Raw genomic sequence first — 17,353 nt, 5'->3', positions numbered from 1 at the left:
AGCCCAGCCTGTGGTTGGGCGGCTGATGGGCTGTCTAGACAAGCACGCCTTCGAGGAAGCCATGTTCTTCTGGTTCCTATTTGATTACGAGACGGGCTTTTTCATCTGAAATGCAAATATGCCCCTGAAGAGGAAAAAAAAAAAAAAAAATCTGCTGTGGCATTTCTTGTATAAAAGCCCCTTTTTGCGAAGGGGTGATTTGGTTCATATATTTCCACTCCCCACTGCGGATATATTTTCAGCTTTCCCATTTGGGCATTAGGTTTCCTGTAAAAAAGGGTGAGGTGAAAATGCTGAGCCCCTCAGAAAGTGCTTGTATTTAGCAAAGAGCTGCAGCTGTGCAAATAGGAGGCCTCGCATGGAACAAGTGAACTGAAATCCACCTGGTTTGATGGCTCCCACTTCCCCCATCCCGCCTCGGGCTCCCTGTGAGAGGCAGGAGCGAGGTTTGCTGCCGGGATGGGAGCCGGCGTGGCCCTCGGCACGGCCATGGTGCGGCCAGCGCTTTTGCCAGGCTGAAGGTTGTTCTAGGTCCGAAAGGACGATTGCAGTGGGTGATTCCTCTGACCAATGTGAAAACATGCATTAATTTCCTCGTAACTGAAGCGATATATCCCAAAGGTGAGGAGAGGGGGCCCTGGATCATGACGCTAGGCTTTGCCCAGAGGCTTCACCACGGGCCCTTGTTGGGTGCTGCTGGCCCATCTGTCTGCTCTGGCTGGCCTTCTCCTCGCCCATCTCTTGCCCTTGGGCACAGGGTGCCTTCCCGGGCGGCTGCGAAGGCACACGCATTGCTGTGTTTGCTGTAGACAAGGCTATCGGCTGTGCATAGACAGGGCACAAAGAAATTCATTTGACAAGCGCAGCTTGGGAAGTCTCAGGGACTTCACAGGGAACTAGAGACGACTCCTCCCGTTGGATCTTTGTATTTCCCCTTGCCTTGCTCTCGCGTGTCTAAAGTAGAATCGAACCAAGAGGCCGGGTCAGAGCTACCTATGAGGTTTTGCATTGTCCTGGAAAAAAACAGAAATGGATGTTAAGTCTTCCCCTTCCACCTCATGCCAAGCTCCTGTGAATGGCCCACGTTACGGAACCTCCAGGAACCCAACAAGCGCACACTAAATGCCAGCCCAGGCAGCTCTGCCCCCCCTGCACACCCCGGTACAGGCGCTGGGTGCTGCCACAGGCAGACGGTTCAGGGGGATGTTTCTGCTCACTGTGAGAGGGGAGCAGACCCCTGGCTAAACCCAACAGCTTCTCTCCACGTGGGGTCTGAAACAGGGTAAGTGGGATGCAGCATCTAGAGCTAAACAAACAAGAGCTTTTCATTTCCAAATGGGCTCTTTTCCAAGCTTGCTTTGGTTTGGGGAATATGTGTTCTCTGTGGCTTTTCTGAAGACTTTTGTTGCTCTTCTGTTGGCCATTCCTACTTTTGTTTATGAAATTAGTATGGTATTGAATTTCATTTGTTATTGACTTGTTTTGAGCACGTCTTAGCCCTAAGCGAACATATGGTAATAACGTAAGATCAGAGCCAAGAAAAACACAGAAACTGGCTATGTGTCAAGAGGGGGACAGCACCCACCTTGCTGGGTTTGAAGGAGATAAAGAGATCTCCAGTCTCCAGACTTGCCCATCCCTGTCCAGCACCACCGTGATCCTGTCTCTAGATCGGATCAGCAGTGCGATGTATCGCAGGCTTTCCTGAGTTTCCCTTTGTTCACCCAATCTACAATATAAAAAGAATTTCTGTGAGATAGCTTTAAGTCCAGACATAAATACTTTTGTATTGCAAGAAAAAGAAATTAAGGTTATGAAAAATCAGAACTTAAAAAAAAAAAAGTCAGCTATATCACTGAAGGACAAGAAGGTATTTTGTTAACCTTCATAACATACAACTCGAAAATTGGTATGAGGATTGAAATGCAGCACAACAGCAAAACTGCTGCAGGTGCTTTTCATAAAAACAAGATTTAGTTGTTGAGTTATTATATCTCATTTGAAAGGTCTTTTAAAATATTTATTATCTAGTCCTACCTGTAAAATGAGTGTTGTCATGAAACGTGTCTAAATATTTGTTCCATTAGACTACCCGTGTTTACGTCAACAGAAAACAGAATAAAAATTATTCTTTTCTCGCTCGTTTGACGGCAGGCTTGCACCCTCGTGATGGGGTGTTTGATAGATTTTGGATGTTAGCGAGCAGAATGGGTTTTACAGAGCTCAGTAGAAAACCCTGGGTTTAGATCAGTCGTTTTCATTTTTTTTTTCTGGTGGAAGCATGGAGCTCTTTGTTGTGAATTTAGGCCCACTGAAAATAGTTTTGCTATCTTTAGTTGCCTTTCATGGTCCCCTGCCGAGTAGCTCCTAACTCAAAAAAGGTTGTACGGGTGACAGCCACAAAGCCATAGGTGTTCTGGGCGATGCTGAACGCAATAGAAAATTATATGCCTTTGATAAAATAGTGAACTCTATTAAATTTATATGACTTTTAAATAAACTTCTGGGGCAACCTATTAGTTAAGGGTATTAAATTTCATAAGGCTGCCTTGCGAGAGCTGCTTCCGCCGGCAGCCACCTGGAGGAGAAGCGGCGGCGGTGGGGTGCGCAGGGATGGTGCCAGCGTCGCGCGGAGGCCGCAGCACGTCCGCCACAAACGCCGAGGTGCCGGGGGTCTGCGCAGCCCCCTCCTGCCCATCCCCGACCCCCCCAGCCCAGCACCCTCACCCCAGCGCTGCTACCAGTCCAACCCCCCAGCTCAGCCCGGGCCAGATTGTCCATTCCTGACCGTTTGCAAGAAAGGATTTAACCCCCAAAATAACAGCAACAATAATAGAAAACCGAAGCAAGGAAATAAACAGTGCCGTGTTCTGTCAACAGCAGCGACGCTCTGTGGGGAGAAATTAACTCCCAGAGTGTACTTGCCCTTTGTGTCTGATTTTAATCCTGTGTATTTCTATCAGTTTTAATAAGTAGATTTATATTGGGCACCAAATGTTGAAATTGCCTAAACTTGAAAGGCCTGCCCACGAAATGAGTCGGAATAGATTCTCTGTGGAAGTTACTGCAGTGCCAATAAGGATTAATTAAAACTCAAATGTTCTTCATTGTGTGTTAATTGACGAATTGTTATTCAGTCAACCTTCTTGATTTTTCTCTGTGTTAAATAATCATGGAAGTATTTCACCTAGTCTCACTGTTTATTCAACCAATTAATTAAGGGAGGGGATATTCTGCATTTATTAGTATTTTAATTGGAGAATTTTATTCCCGGTGGCCTAAACATCTACATATGTTCAGGTTTTGTATTTAGCTTTTTTATCTTTTAAATGACCAATGTTCCTGATTGTACACACTACAGACTTAAAAAAAAAAAAATCTTTCAAGTACTCTGTGCAATTGAACTTCATTAGAACTTGAAAACCAGGGGCCAGGTTTTAATCTCAGCTGTGCTTATGTAGGTCTAAAGTAATTCCCCACTATAATAATGGATTTACTTTGAGCCGATACTGCAATCGAGATGAGAATCTGGCCCCTGTAATTTAACTGATTAAAGCGCACGTCGTATAATGGCATTTAACAGTTGCCAGTTCAAAACAATACCTTTAATGGTTGCTGATGTATAAAAGTTCAATTTATAACATATTCACAGTTTAGCACGTGCCACAAAACTTTAAATCTCCATAAAGAGAGTCCTTTCGTAGGGCAAAACATGAGAAAAATCTTCACATTATAAGGACAAAATTCCTGTGTATTTCCATGTGCATAGCTTTTTCCCCCGCATGACCACCCTCTAGATGACATTATCATGTCATTAAAAAAAATCCAAACTTGTGGACCCCAGAAGCAAGTCCAGAAAGCTGCCGACTTGCACATTTTACTCTATTTTTTTTTTAAGAGAGAAAGTCTGTTCTGGTAAGGAAATAGGAAAGCTGATTCCCATACTAAATAAGCTTTTTTTGGAGATCCTGTGCAGGTGCGCCGTGGTTCGGAGGAAGCAGCAGGGCGGCCCCAGGGAGGTGTTCCTGCCCCACTTCCCCGCGGCACTGAAGGGATGCTGGAGCACAGGCGCTGCCCCAGCGAGCACTCCTACGGGTTTTTTGTGCTTGTGGGTGTTACACTTCATTTTTACACCCGAAAGTAGGAAAAGGAAAACAGAAAAAGGAGCAAAGTGACACCCTTTTAGAGATTTATTTCCTCTGACCATAATAGATATTTACAACTCTGTAATGGAATCAAAGTACTTCAATATTTTTGTCACATCTGCTTTTCTTTGCTGCACTCTGTTGGGAATCAGAAGGCAACAAACACCAACACAGTTTTCTTGCTGACAGTCTGTATTCTTTGTGCTCCATTTTTTTCCATCTTTAGTATTCTTCAATAACCCTACAAATACTTTTTGTTTCTCCTGACTTTACCCAGACTTTTTATTTCATTGGGAAGATCAAGGTAGAGATTACTCCTAATAAAGTAGGACCTTATCTTGCACCGAGTAATATGAAAAACATACAAACATGTCCAGTATCTTTTGTTTTTCCATACCAATGCCGAGTGATTTATAGTTGCAGTTCTTATTTCCCTGACAAATAAAGTGGCTTTAGATTAAAAATTTGGCAAAATGATTTTTTTTTTTTTTTCTGTAAAAAGGTCCTCTAGATTAATGTGATTATTTTTAAAGTCCATATTCTAATCATAGTCCCCGATTCAGCAATGCAATTAGTATCTAGTTACATCAAAAAATATGAACGGGCCACCCACAGTCAGTGAAGCACTTGGGTAAGCGCTTAAATCCCGTTGGGTTTAATGAGATGTGAATATCTGGTTGAAGTCAGGTCACTGTGCTAAATATAGAAAGTTGGATTAGCAGGCGCTGTCTTGGCGATATAGTCAGGTGAGTTGGTGTTACTAACATCGGGGTTTTGCACTTCACCTTATCTGAGTTGTCAGTGCATCCTTTTAAACTTGTCAGCTTAATCTTTGTAGTTAGTCTTTGTTCCTCTTGAGCGATGGTTTCCTCAGGGCCTGCCCATTTATTTATTTTCAAATGGTATTGAATGTTTTCCAAACGCCACCAGTGGCGACGCATTTAAGCGCTCAGCGGAGGAACAGGGGTGCCCGCCGCACGTGAGAACCCAACGGTGCCACCGTGAGCTTCAGCCCTACGGCAGCCGTGTGCCAGCAGTCAGCTGCGGGGGCACCGCTTTAATCCTTGTGGAGATACTGAGGCGGTTCCAGGCAGTAATTAATCTAATGAACATTGAGGAGAGCTGAAGGCAGATGTACACACGCATGTGCCCAGCCCTTTGCACGGCACTGCCAAGCTCCTCAACGGGGCCCCTTACCAGGTGGTCATCCGGCTGCCAAACTGCTTTAGAGAAGGTGGCATCTCAAATGAAATGATGCAATTAGCTCAAATTTAAACTGCGCACCCAATATTTGTCCGTGTGGATGGGTGCTGGTGCCGCCCCGTGACTGGAGCAGAAATTTCCCCACTGTGGAACTCACCCCCGTAGCATTGCAACAGGCTTGTGCTTGGTTCTCGCTGAATCTCCTTTCTCTCCCCTTTCCCTGCAGTGGTGCCTGCTCCCTTCTGCCCCCCTTTCCACACAAGGTGCAGCCTTCGCTCCTGAAGGAGGCTGCACCCTGGTGGCACTGCCATTGTCCCCAGAGCGCTCCCTTCAGTCACCCCCAGAGCTCTCAGAAACACCAAAACCGTACTCTGCTGCAAGTCAGAAAGGCACTCCATCAACACACTATGTTTTATAATTCCTTGAACTTCCTTTTTATGTAGGATTGTGTTTCTGGGAAGGGAAACTTGTCCATAGTTCTTGAAAAGGGGTTCAAAAAGGCCTGGGTGAAAGAAGGTTACGAAAGTGAAGACGAGAGAACAAATCATGACAAAATTTTGGAGGAGTTTTCTCTACTCTGCTGTTCATGACACCATGGGGAGTCATAAAGGGCTGTGCTAATACTCGTTGTCACTGAATACTGGCAAATAACCAGAACTGAAAATTAGGGTGAATCACAATTTGTTCTTTTAAAAGAAAAAAAAAAAAGAAAAATCCTATTATATCCATCTACTGCTGCCCATCCATCCAAACCTTCTTGAAGAAGTCCACCATTAACCAGTCTCGCTCTCTGGGGTAATTGCTTTCCCTAAGAGAGCCCTCTTCTACAGAAGCTCTGTCAAAACAAGGACAAGTTTTGGGTCCATCAACCTTGACAATGTCCTCTGACATTATTAGCTGAATTCATCAGCTATTAATGACTGCAAGATATATAGAATATACTCTGGTTAGCACTTGGAAAGACTTTCAATTCACTTCTAGCTCTATTTATTCATTTAGACTAAATGGAGTTATTAAAGGTCATGACTTCATTTCCAAAGTACCAGGTGAAAATACTTTTCAATTTAACAAATAGAGGACACTACTTGCAATAAAATTAAATATCATCTTCAACAGTTTCCTTGATTTTAGAAGATATTTCCTAAAAGTTTTACTTTCGTTAACTAAATCCAGGTGGGATCTGGAGAAAGGAATGATGGCGCACAGTGCTCAAAGGAGAGTTGTTGCCTCCAATAATGAATTTTGGGACTTTGGGTTTTTAGAGAACAGCAACAAGATTTCTTGTCCTCCTCAGCACTGAACGACATGAAAAACCTGAAATATAATAAGTACCATGTGCAGAGAGGTTTTACAATAAAGCTCGCGCTTTCATTTTATGATCTGAGATTTACCTGCAAAACACTAGTGAGTCAGTCACCACTGAAGGAAAAATTTTCTCTGCTCTTATGCTCCTTAAGGAGTGTCTACGCTAGATGCCTTTTATTTGTAAATGTTCAGTCCAAGTATTTTTGATATGGATATTGCAATACAAATTAAAGATACTGCTATATTAAAAGTTTATCCAAGCTTTTTCCCCCCCCAGTGGGAAATTTGAAAAGCCATCTGCACCACTGACTCCTGCCAGAAGATCAGTGTTCACCTTTTTCATGTCCTACAGCCGCTAGAGCTCTCAGCAACCTGTGCTGGGGTTGTGATATAAAGCCCTGAATCTAGACAATGCAGCGAGGCTGGCCCCGTTGAAGATGTCCACCCCACCTTCAGGACACGTGCTTTCTGGCTGGATTTGCTTGGGAGGGCAGGCGGCAGGCAGGTGTCAGCAGGTCTTCTCCAGGAGCATCCTCAAGAAAGATGGATGAAGAGCAGAGGGGTTTATCTGTTGAGCTTCCCAGGAGAGAGGATGGCAGACCCAGCCCAGGTGAGGACAAACTTCCCAGCTAGAAACAGAGGTATCTCTCCCCAGGAAGAGAGCGGGGACCAGAGAGGGGTCCTGGGAGGACTGAATTTATGGTATCTTGGGATTTTTCAGGATTTTGTAGGATGATAGATGACCTGTCTTCAGGGGTAATCAGGTATGTCAGACAGGATTGATACTAGTCCTACTTTATGAGCTGAAAACCATATGACTGAGAATAGAAAACGCTTCAGTGTCCCAGCTGGGTGACTCCTCGCACGCTGGGTGTGCTGGGAGAGCAGCCCCCGGCGGGAAGAAACTGCCCTCCAAAATCCCCACGTGCTTGCGTTGCCCACAGCTTCCTGGCTGGATAACTTCGACGAGTACTTTACTAATTTCAAACAGCATAGCCTGCAAGGTCCTCTCCTTTGCTGGCTCTGGCATTTGAAAAAGTTCAGTGAATAATTTTGCACGGTTTGTTTAAGGAAACTTCAGGCCCCCACAAAAGGAATGGGGAAGAACTCTGATTTAACTTAAATTTCTCCCCTTTTCAGGCAGTGGTATACTGCAGTGCAATTTAGATTACGAGATCCACAATCCATAGGCGGACTTCTTTGGTGACCACAGAAATTTGCCTGCTTCATTCAGTAGCTGCAAAACAAATATTTCTGCTTCTGTGAAAAATTGCTTTGAGAATGACCAGGCATCTGAGCAAGGCCAGATGTTGGCGTGCTGTATCAAATTGGAATAAAAAGGTGCTTTTAACACAAAACAGGTACGCACAAGATGAGCCTGATGCCAAAATAACATAAAGGCTCCTTTGTGAGCTTTCATCTCAGTCTGGGGCTTTGTGCACCTTCATTTTGTTGGAGATGTATATTTAGTTCTCCAAACACTATAATAAAGAAATCAAGCCCTAATCAATCAGATCTCTCTGTAGATCAACTCTTGTTATTCCCCATGAGGAAGCCTTACGGTTGTAGGAGCAATGTATTAATTTGTGAAGGTGGCTGCAGTCTTAGAATGTGTCTGGGCATCATGAACACAACAATAGCAAATAAAGAGTGTTTCCTCCAAGGTCTGGTCTAAAGATGTTATAAATGCAGTAAGATGATGTAAATAAGAATTAATTAAGAGTACTAGCCAGAGCTTGTTCTGCGGCTTAGAACGTGACCAGCACAACTACAGAAATTTGAACTATGTCAAAATTTTTGCTTTATGTTGTTTGTAACGTATGTGGCTTGGCCAAATGACCTCGCTTATTTGCCTTTGCTGCATTTCTCCAACTCCTGGAGCTGGGTAGTGGAGACAGAGATTACAAACCTCTCTCTTACTGTTATGGCTTGCGGACAGAAATGGTCTAGTGAGCCTCGGCTCATCCTTGCAATTTAGAATGGAAATTGTAGCTTCCAGCTGGTTACTGGCGAATAACGAGATAATGGTAAGCAAAACAGAAGGGAAGAAGTTGAGTCTGTGTGTCAGTACCTTCATTGGGCAGGAGGACTGCCTCCAAAGTTATTGTGCACTGTGGTATAGAAGTGATAATGCCTGAATTTGAATGTTTTTTTTCTTAGGAGGTGGCAAAGAGACTTATAAATGTAGGGATCACGTTTTTGCCGGGAGCAGCTGGGGCTCAGCGCAGTGAAACGCCCTGCCCGAAGTCGCTCTGCAAATCCTTCACAGAGCCTGGAACAAAATCCATAATATTTGAAGTGCTGCAATAACCATTTCTTTGCAGAGATCCACGAGGGATCTGTGCAAGTCTGAGACAGGCGGCTGAATCTGCTCGTACCACCGCACCGCAGCCAGGCAGAGCTGTTGGCAAACCACCCTGTGAGCAGGAGACGCGTTAGGCTTCTGCACCTGGAATGTCCCTTTTGGCTGACCGAAAGTTACGGAAATTGTTTTTGGTTAAATATGAGCCTAATGCAGATTCACTTTTCACACTTGCAAGAAGGGAATGATGGAGGAATAAACCAACAGGATCACCTGGATAATCAACATTATCTTATGCAGCTTGGTGCTCACCATCTTCCATGACTTCTCCTTGAAGGGAGCTGCAGGTGGTGCCTGCCGCGGGCAGCCGGGAGGTACTCCCTCCCTTCGGGCTGTAGTCATTCCCTTCAGGATGTAGTCTTTCCCTTAGTGATATGTAGCCTTTTGGCCTTTTTAAAAAGGGGAATATAAATTAACCCCATTTTTAACTTGCAGACTTCAGTTTCTCAGTATCTAAAGATATTACTGGATTTTTCTCCTAATGCGATCTGGCTCGTAGGGTGGCATAAATGCTTTGTATTTCCTATGGTACAGGTATCCAAATCAATAAAGTTTTCATTGTTCAAAGTTGGTAAAAAATTAGCAAAAGCCTTGAACAGGTGTCGTGCTAATGACGTCTCACCAGCTGCTGACGAAAACAAGCTCCCTCTATTAGGAAAAGATGATTTTAAATCCAGTAATATTCAGTGATGTTTACCAGGAAATAAAAGATGTTGGCTCCTTGCTGTAAGTGAAAAGAAAAAAACCATGAATACGTGTGATTATTTTTTTTTCATAATTTTTAATGAAAAACTTAAAACAACGTCCGTATTATTTTTGCATTTCAAACTCTCTGGGAAGTGGCAGAGCAGGCTGTAACACGTAATGCAAAGTGAATTGAAAAGAAAATCTGGGATAAAAATCTGATTGTTAACCTCGGAAAAAAAGGTAGGGGCTTCTTTTACTAGACAAAAAAAAAAGTTTAGACTAAACTTGCCATTTTGAGATTTTTTTGCTTTCTGTGAGCCTTTGAGGACTAATTATTGCAAATGCAGTCAAGGCACTAATCCATCCAATGCTCAGAGGTCAAAATGCTTCATCAGATAAAGGGATTATAAAATTTCTAGAAGATTGGTTCAGGTCATTTCAAAGTTTTAGTGGTTAAATTTTATTTTAGCAGTTGCTAAAATGAAACAAATGGGTGATTGTACTTCTGCAGCCACCCAGCATGTTGACCCACGGACTGCGGAACAAAATCCGCTTTAAAGTATTTACTCTGTCCCACAAAGTGAGCAGTTCTTCAGGGCTGGGGGGACCAGAGAGCCATTTTGTACCTATTGCAAATCTGGGAATTCCTGTCGGAGATCAGAGCAGGGGGCAGCGGATGCAGTGCTGCTCCAGGAAAAGCAGCCAAGTAGGGGAAGGGCCAGGAGAAGCCATCCACGGCCGGACCCGGCTCCGGGAGCGCAGGGAATGGCGCTGGGTCGCAGCTCCGCACGGCGTTTCCCGACAGGAGAGTCTGTCTGTGCACGGCAGGATCCGATAAACCCCGGGGCAGAGTGGTCTGAGGGGCGGAGAAGCCTCCGGTCTCGGAATAACTGACTCCTCTTTATTTAGGGATTACATTTTAATTCCTACTTTCGGATAGGGCCAGGAATACGCGTAGTCACTAATTAAAGTAAACAGATGCATGAAAGATGTGCTGAAAAATACCTGTCTGTTTGCCAAGGGGATGTGTGAGATTATGGCGAGGGTGTGAATGCGCTTTGCTGGGAATTTCGCAGTCGGTTGTGATTTTCAGTATGCTTTCCCATTAACCGACTGGTTTGTGCAGGTTGGAAAGGAAATATCCGAAGAACTGTATGAGAAAACACAGACAGCGGTGCTAAGCGCTGTGTGTCCCTACTGTCAGAGTGTATGTAAGCACTAGCGTTTTTCCTCGTTAAAAAATACACTTTAAAAATATTTAGATGCCTTTAGGAATTATAACCGGAATAACCATATCTGGTGTGAGCAGCGCCTTTGTCAGTGGGAGGTGACATTGCCTGCGTTAGGCAGCCTTCATCCCCCAGCGACGCGGCGCGGTTTACTAATAAGGCGCAGGTCATTAGTATGAGGAGTTGAGCTTGTTGCTGGAAGGGATCCAGGGGCAGCCGGCTCAGAAACCACCGGTAGCGAGACCCCGCGGCGGCCGGGGGACGGGACCCGTGTGTCTGCCGGGGGCCGCTCGCTGCATTTCTCACCTTGGCAAATCTCTCGCGGCATCTCTACGGGAACTTTGCAAATTGGTCGGCTTTGCCTGAACAAGTGGGAAAAAAAAAAACCCAATGCTCTGAGCATGAGAGCAAAGGTGGAGGGGCAGGAGGGAGCCGGCTGCCGCAGGGCTGAGCCCGATTAAATCATCTCCGCGGGGTTCTCCCCGTGGTCACTGGGACAAGGACTTAGTGCTGGCACCCGAGCGGGGCCTGGAGTCACCGAGCCCAGCTCTATCCCACCAAACACGCTAAAAACCCAGCGCAAAATCCCCATTACCATCTCGGGGCCTTGCTGAGAGCCTCACCCAGCTATCGGAGGTTCTTCAGTTCCCATGTGCAACCTGGCTTAACGATCAATTTATTCTTTAATGATTCCCCTTCATCTGATGTGCATATGAAAGCAGAGACAGCTATCAAACTGCAAATATTTTTGCGTGATACCCGTGGTAGAAAATCGCCCGTTTTCCGTGCAGCAAAGCCGCTCTCACGCGCTCAGGGAGAAAAGCGATATATGAGCAGGAGAAACCAGGCAAAGTTTTAGCTTTAAATGATAGGAAACTCAGCATTAGCCTGCCTTAAACTGTGTCAGAGTGGGAGTCTGAATTTATAACACCCTTGTAAGTACTACTTAGCATTTAAATTTAGGATTTTCTCTGTGGGCGATGCTAAAGACGACAAGTGTCTGCGAAATGGGTGGTATCACACTGAATATGACCTTTTGGCAAGCCCTGCATTAGCAGCCTGCTGTCAAGTTCTCCTCGCTTCTCGCTTCAAACCCCGTGAAAACAAAGCTGCTCTTGGCGCTCGGGAGGTGTGAGGCATCGCACGTGCTGCAGGGAGACCTGCTCGGCGCTTGGGGAGAGCTTAGCCTTAAAAAGGGGCTGCTGAGATACCACCGGGGCGGATAAAACGTCATTGCTGAGTGCTAGGGATTTTGTACGCTCTGTGTTTCATCATCTTTAGCGTGAAATACGTAACTCAAAGCACACAAGGGCGACGCTCTCGCTGCTCTGAGCCGCGTCAGCCCGCGCGCCCAGGTTTCCTGTGAATTTTCTTAACTTTTACCGGTGCCACGTGACTGCGCCAGAAAACCCTCACCGTAGGATGTGCTTTCGTTCGGAGGTAACGTAAACCATTTCCAAAGCAATATTTGGTTGGGTTACTCACCTGATTTTACCAGAGAAGCAGTTTTTATTTTAGATATTTCAGACTTCGATTTCATTTGGTTCTGATTTTAATTAGTTAATTACGCTGTTAACTCTGATCTAAGTATCTGAGAAGAAAAATAGCAAAAATTTTAATTAGCTTACTGCAGTACATAACTACTTTTCTTCTAAACTGGCGGGTAATTGACCGTGCATTGCCTAATATGATTCGTTTGGTAGTTAATTACTTCACTCACTGGATAAACGAATGCTTGTAAGCAATTATGTCACGATTCCTTGGGGAAAGAACACATACATGAATGTCTTCACCTTACTTTTCCCACGTGCCGTAGTGAGTAGGAAACGTGCCCCGGAGCCCCCACTGAGGTGCCCGTGGCATGGCAGAAGAGGCTGGCGCCCGGCGCTGCTGGTGGGATGGGGGTGCCGGGAGCAGCCATCTCCAGCGGACACGGGGGTTGTGTCACAGCTCCGAGCAGCGCCTGATCCGAAAGCACGGCCACGGTGCGCTGCAGAGACAGCGCTGGTGGGGATGGTGCAGAGCTTCCCGTCAGCTCTCTGCCCGGCTGCGAAGGGACACGGAGCTGGTGAAGGGTCTGGGGCACAAGTCTTGTGAGGAGCGGCTGAGGGAGCTGGGGGTGTTCAGCCTGGAGAAAAGGAGGCCGAGGGGAGACCTTCTCGCTCTCTGCAACTCCCTGAAAGGAGGGTGTAGCCAGGGGGGTCGGTCTCTTCTCCCAAGGAACAGGCAACGGGACAAGAGGAAACGGCCTCAAGGTGAGCCAGGGGAGGTTTAGGATGGATATTAGGAAAGATTTCTTCCCTGAAAGGGTTGTCAAGCATTGGAACAGGCTGCCCAGGGAAGTGGTGGAATCACCATCCCTGGAGGTATTTAAAAGCCGGGCAGACGTGGTGCTGAGGGACATGGGGTAGTGAGGGTTTTGTCAGTGTTGGGTTGATGATCTGAAAGGTCCCTTCCAACGGAAACAATTCCGTGATTCTATGACATAGTATAAATGTAATTTGTTGAAATCACAAACATCTGTGATACCATTAATGATAGTCCCGTGGCCTACAGTTAACCCTCTGGTTCCAAGCTGCTCTCTGGCAGACCTCCTCGTGCTCTCCTTGTGGCTCAGGGGGTGATGGTCCTCAGGTAGGACCTCAGCCAGGCTGCCCGCCCCGCTGTCACATCGAGTGTCCCAGTTTTGAGGTGAAGGGGAGAAATAAAAGCTTTCCAGGGAGAAGCCATCGTGACCGCTCAGCGCCCGTCTGCAGGGACACTGGGATTCACCTGGCAGAGGGGACCGTGTGGGAATATCCTGGTGCCCAGCCTGGGGAAGCCTTCATGTCTGGTTTTCATCTGCCATCTGAAAATTTGGCCTCTTAAAATCTTTTCAAGCAAATGCCCATAACTTCCAAGGACTTCAGCCTGGAAGGACGTGACTCGCCGCTTTAGCCAGACTGGCAGGCTCTTACTGCAGCACCACGTACTTTTTAAACTGAACTTCTGCCCTCTTCATGACCTCGTGTCTTTAATAGCTTTGCTGTCATTGATTTTCGGTCTCGTTATTAGTTTATTTTTGTATCACACAAGTGCTCAATGAAAACAGACTGCCCAGGAGAAAAATGCCGCTTGCATTGGTCAGTCCTTTGTTTGCTTGCATTAGTGAGGGGTCCACCTCGATCCTTTAAAAACAAGGAGGAGGAAAAGTAGCACAGAAAGAAAATCAGCAGTGAAGCAAGTTGTTATACTTTGTCATATAGCATACGGCAGAGGCGGGGGAAAGGCGACTGCGAATCGTGATGTTGCTCTGCCTCCGCTCTCGTAGCAGTTTTCCTCTGTAACCTTCTCCTGCTGAGCTCTGCTGGGGGCTTTGGAGGGGAGACCTCAAAATAAAACTGAAACAAATTAAAAAGGAAAAAGCATTGTCAAGCCTGAGAAATGGTATGCTTTGCTAAAATGAAACCAGAGATTATTGAAAGAACCTGATGCATCTGGGGAGGACACCCCAGTGTGGGTCCTGGCCGGGGCCAGCCCTTTGCTCCCATGGTGGCAATGCCCCTGCCCTGCCCTGGCCACCGTCTCTGCCTTCGGGATGCCGAGGGAGAGTCACAGCCTTTGCATTAATAGGGCTACTGAAAAAAGTTTCCACTCTATATGCTTTTCCAAAGGGAACTGCGCTAATAGCAGAACTTACTGAGAGCAAGGACAGGGCGTCACCTGCAGCAGTGGAGGCACTTTACAGCCTGTATTCAAACAAGTGTTCAGGACTGTCTCGTAAAACTTGGTAGTTTTCATCAAGAGCCCATATCAGCAACAGAGAGTTGCACTGGTTTTCTGTGTCATAAATTGCTGCTGTAGGACATGTATCAACTCTGCAAGTCAATAGGTCTGAATAATTGATTTGAACAGAAGTCGTCGTTTGCGTGCTTTTTTTAAATATGAAAAATGAGAAGCTGCTGACTTTCTGAGTAACTGGCTCAACAAATTTTTGCTGGGCAAGTGGGCTACAAGGCTATTTGTTTCCCTACTGATGTATGAGTTCACAGGAGTCAAACTGACTTTTAAATCCCTCGGGAGATACATACAAACTTGCCAGGAGGAATGTTTCACTCGTGCTCCTCTTTGCCATTTCACCTTCTTTTTCGCTTGAGTTTGTTTCTGTTGAGCTTCCTGTTTGCTTTTCCCTTTCAATATTCCAGAAAAGGTGTCATGCATATGTAGATAGTTTGCTGAAGAATATATATTTATAGTTGTATAAACTTTGTATTTTAAAACATGAAATCAAAGGATGTGTATTTTGCTGTGCTCTTTACTGAATTGATGTTTTCTCTGAAGCAGCTGCACGGCCTGTGAACTTCAACACACGTTTTCCAGTGGCCTCGGTAAAACTGGTGCCTGGAGGATGCTCAGTGAAGTGCTCTGGGGAAGGAGCTGGACACAAACCCCTCATCTGCTGGGCAGAGCCTGGGTGCCCTTCGCTCCTCGGGGACAGTCTGACGCCGGAGCGTCTGGGTAACGCGCCCACCAGCGCCCACGGTGTCCTGGGGACCGGAGCAGCAAAGCCATGAAGGTGTGTGAGTATGTCAATTGGGCATTTGATTTATCGCTATTGTGTCAGCGCGTTTTATTACACAAATGTATACTGCTGAAGACTTCAGAAATCACCATGTTTTCACTTGCACTCACACACAGGTGTATATATATACACGTGTGGGGAAAGGACTGAGCTAATACCATGGTTCCAGGTGTGAAAGAAATTTGAGGTCTGCTAAAAACACCGAGCTCTTCTATTTCCCATATTGTGTTACTGTCAAAAGTAAAATTGAGAATGGCAAAGAGTTCTTGAGCCTCAAAAGAGAAGAAAAATTGAGAAAGTGTTTGCCTCATGGAAGGTAAATAAGGTAAGACATTTTGGAAAGGGAGATGAGCTGTAGGTTGGATGAGATGAGGTAATCAAGAGTGTGAATAGGCTGTAGAAGATGTACGGAGATTAGGTGCTAACGCACGTTAATTTATGAGTTTTGGACAAAACCCAGAAAGGAAGAAAATTGCACATGGGGTTGAAATGCCAAAGCAATAGGAAGGGGTTTATGTCTGAAGTCTGAAAGCCTTCATGAATGATATGGAGAGAAATGAGCGCTGACCCATCTAACTACATCATCCTCGACGTGGAAGGAAGCTGAGATCACGACCAGTCACTGCAGTAAAAAATCTGGGGAGAGCTGGCCATTGCTTTGCTCTTTCGCTCGGGTAAAGACCCTGAAGCAAGATCCTTACAGCCCTTGTGCAGAATTGGCGGTGCGATGCTAATGGCACCGCTGCAAGGGCTCGAGTCTCCTACAGCCTCAGAGACAGGAAAAAATGCCCCCGAAGCACTTTTCCAGTAACTGTTCTGAACCATAACACAGCTTTGAAATGGCATGACTTCATCTTGTGCTTCTGCTTGAACACCAGAAACGGCCTTGAGAAGAATTATTTTAATTTAGATCTCATTAGTATGGTTACATAACTAAAAATATTCTATGGTAAAATATTTCAGAGTTGGAGGGAGGCAGTTCGGCATGGGGGAGAACAAAGCCTGTATTCTGCGGCGAGCATGTCCAACTGTGACATTAAACACAAACAGCTATTTTCCATCTCCGTGGAAAGGCTTAACATATTGTGGGGACTTCCAGCACTCACCGCTCCATTAATGTGGTGTGACCCATAGCAAGTTATTATAGGGAGAGGGGGTTTTTCCTCCCCCCCGCCCTCCCCCCCTTTTTTTTTTAATACAAAGAAACCCAGTCCTCTTATAGACTTTTGCTTAAATTGGATTTTCTTCCTCTTTTAGCATGTGTTTCATTTCTCCTCACTGCTGGGACATTTAAAGCAGCAAATCTGCATGGGGTTAATGCCTCAGTACACTAAAAAAAGCAGAGGCTGGCAAGGAGGAGTGGGAGAAAGTAGATCAAGAGAGAGCGCTTTGTTCCAGTTCAAGTGCTTGAAGTATGAGGGAGCGACTCATGCTGTTACTGGAGACTGAAAGGATTTTGTTAAAGGGATGGGATCTGATTTTGTTTCAGTTTGAAATTTAGTGTCTCTGATGACCAGCCCAATAATGTGGGAAGGTCCCTTTCCACAAATGTTTTCCTGTGTAGGGGCTTCGTCTGCTGTCTTCTGCACCATTTGAGATGGTTGCCATAACAAATTTTTTTTTTGCAAAATTAAAACTTTCTTGGAACACTGAGGGTATTCAACACTAGGAGATCACTAAAATCTCGATCCTCATTACCGTGGACACCACTAATGACCCAATCACTTACGTATTTTGCAGATAGATATATTGAAATATTAATTCCCTCCTGCTCTCAGGAATAAAACAGTGCTGGAACTACATTGGAGCATATGAATTATTTCTTGCTTCTCTTAATGCTTGTAACCTACATTTTAGATCT

Source organism: Rissa tridactyla, chromosome 11, assembly GCF_028500815.1.
Source record: "Rissa tridactyla isolate bRisTri1 chromosome 11, bRisTri1.patW.cur.20221130, whole genome shotgun sequence".
Taxonomy (NCBI): domain Eukaryota; kingdom Metazoa; phylum Chordata; class Aves; order Charadriiformes; family Laridae; genus Rissa; species Rissa tridactyla.
This window is presented reverse-complemented; position numbering follows the sequence as displayed.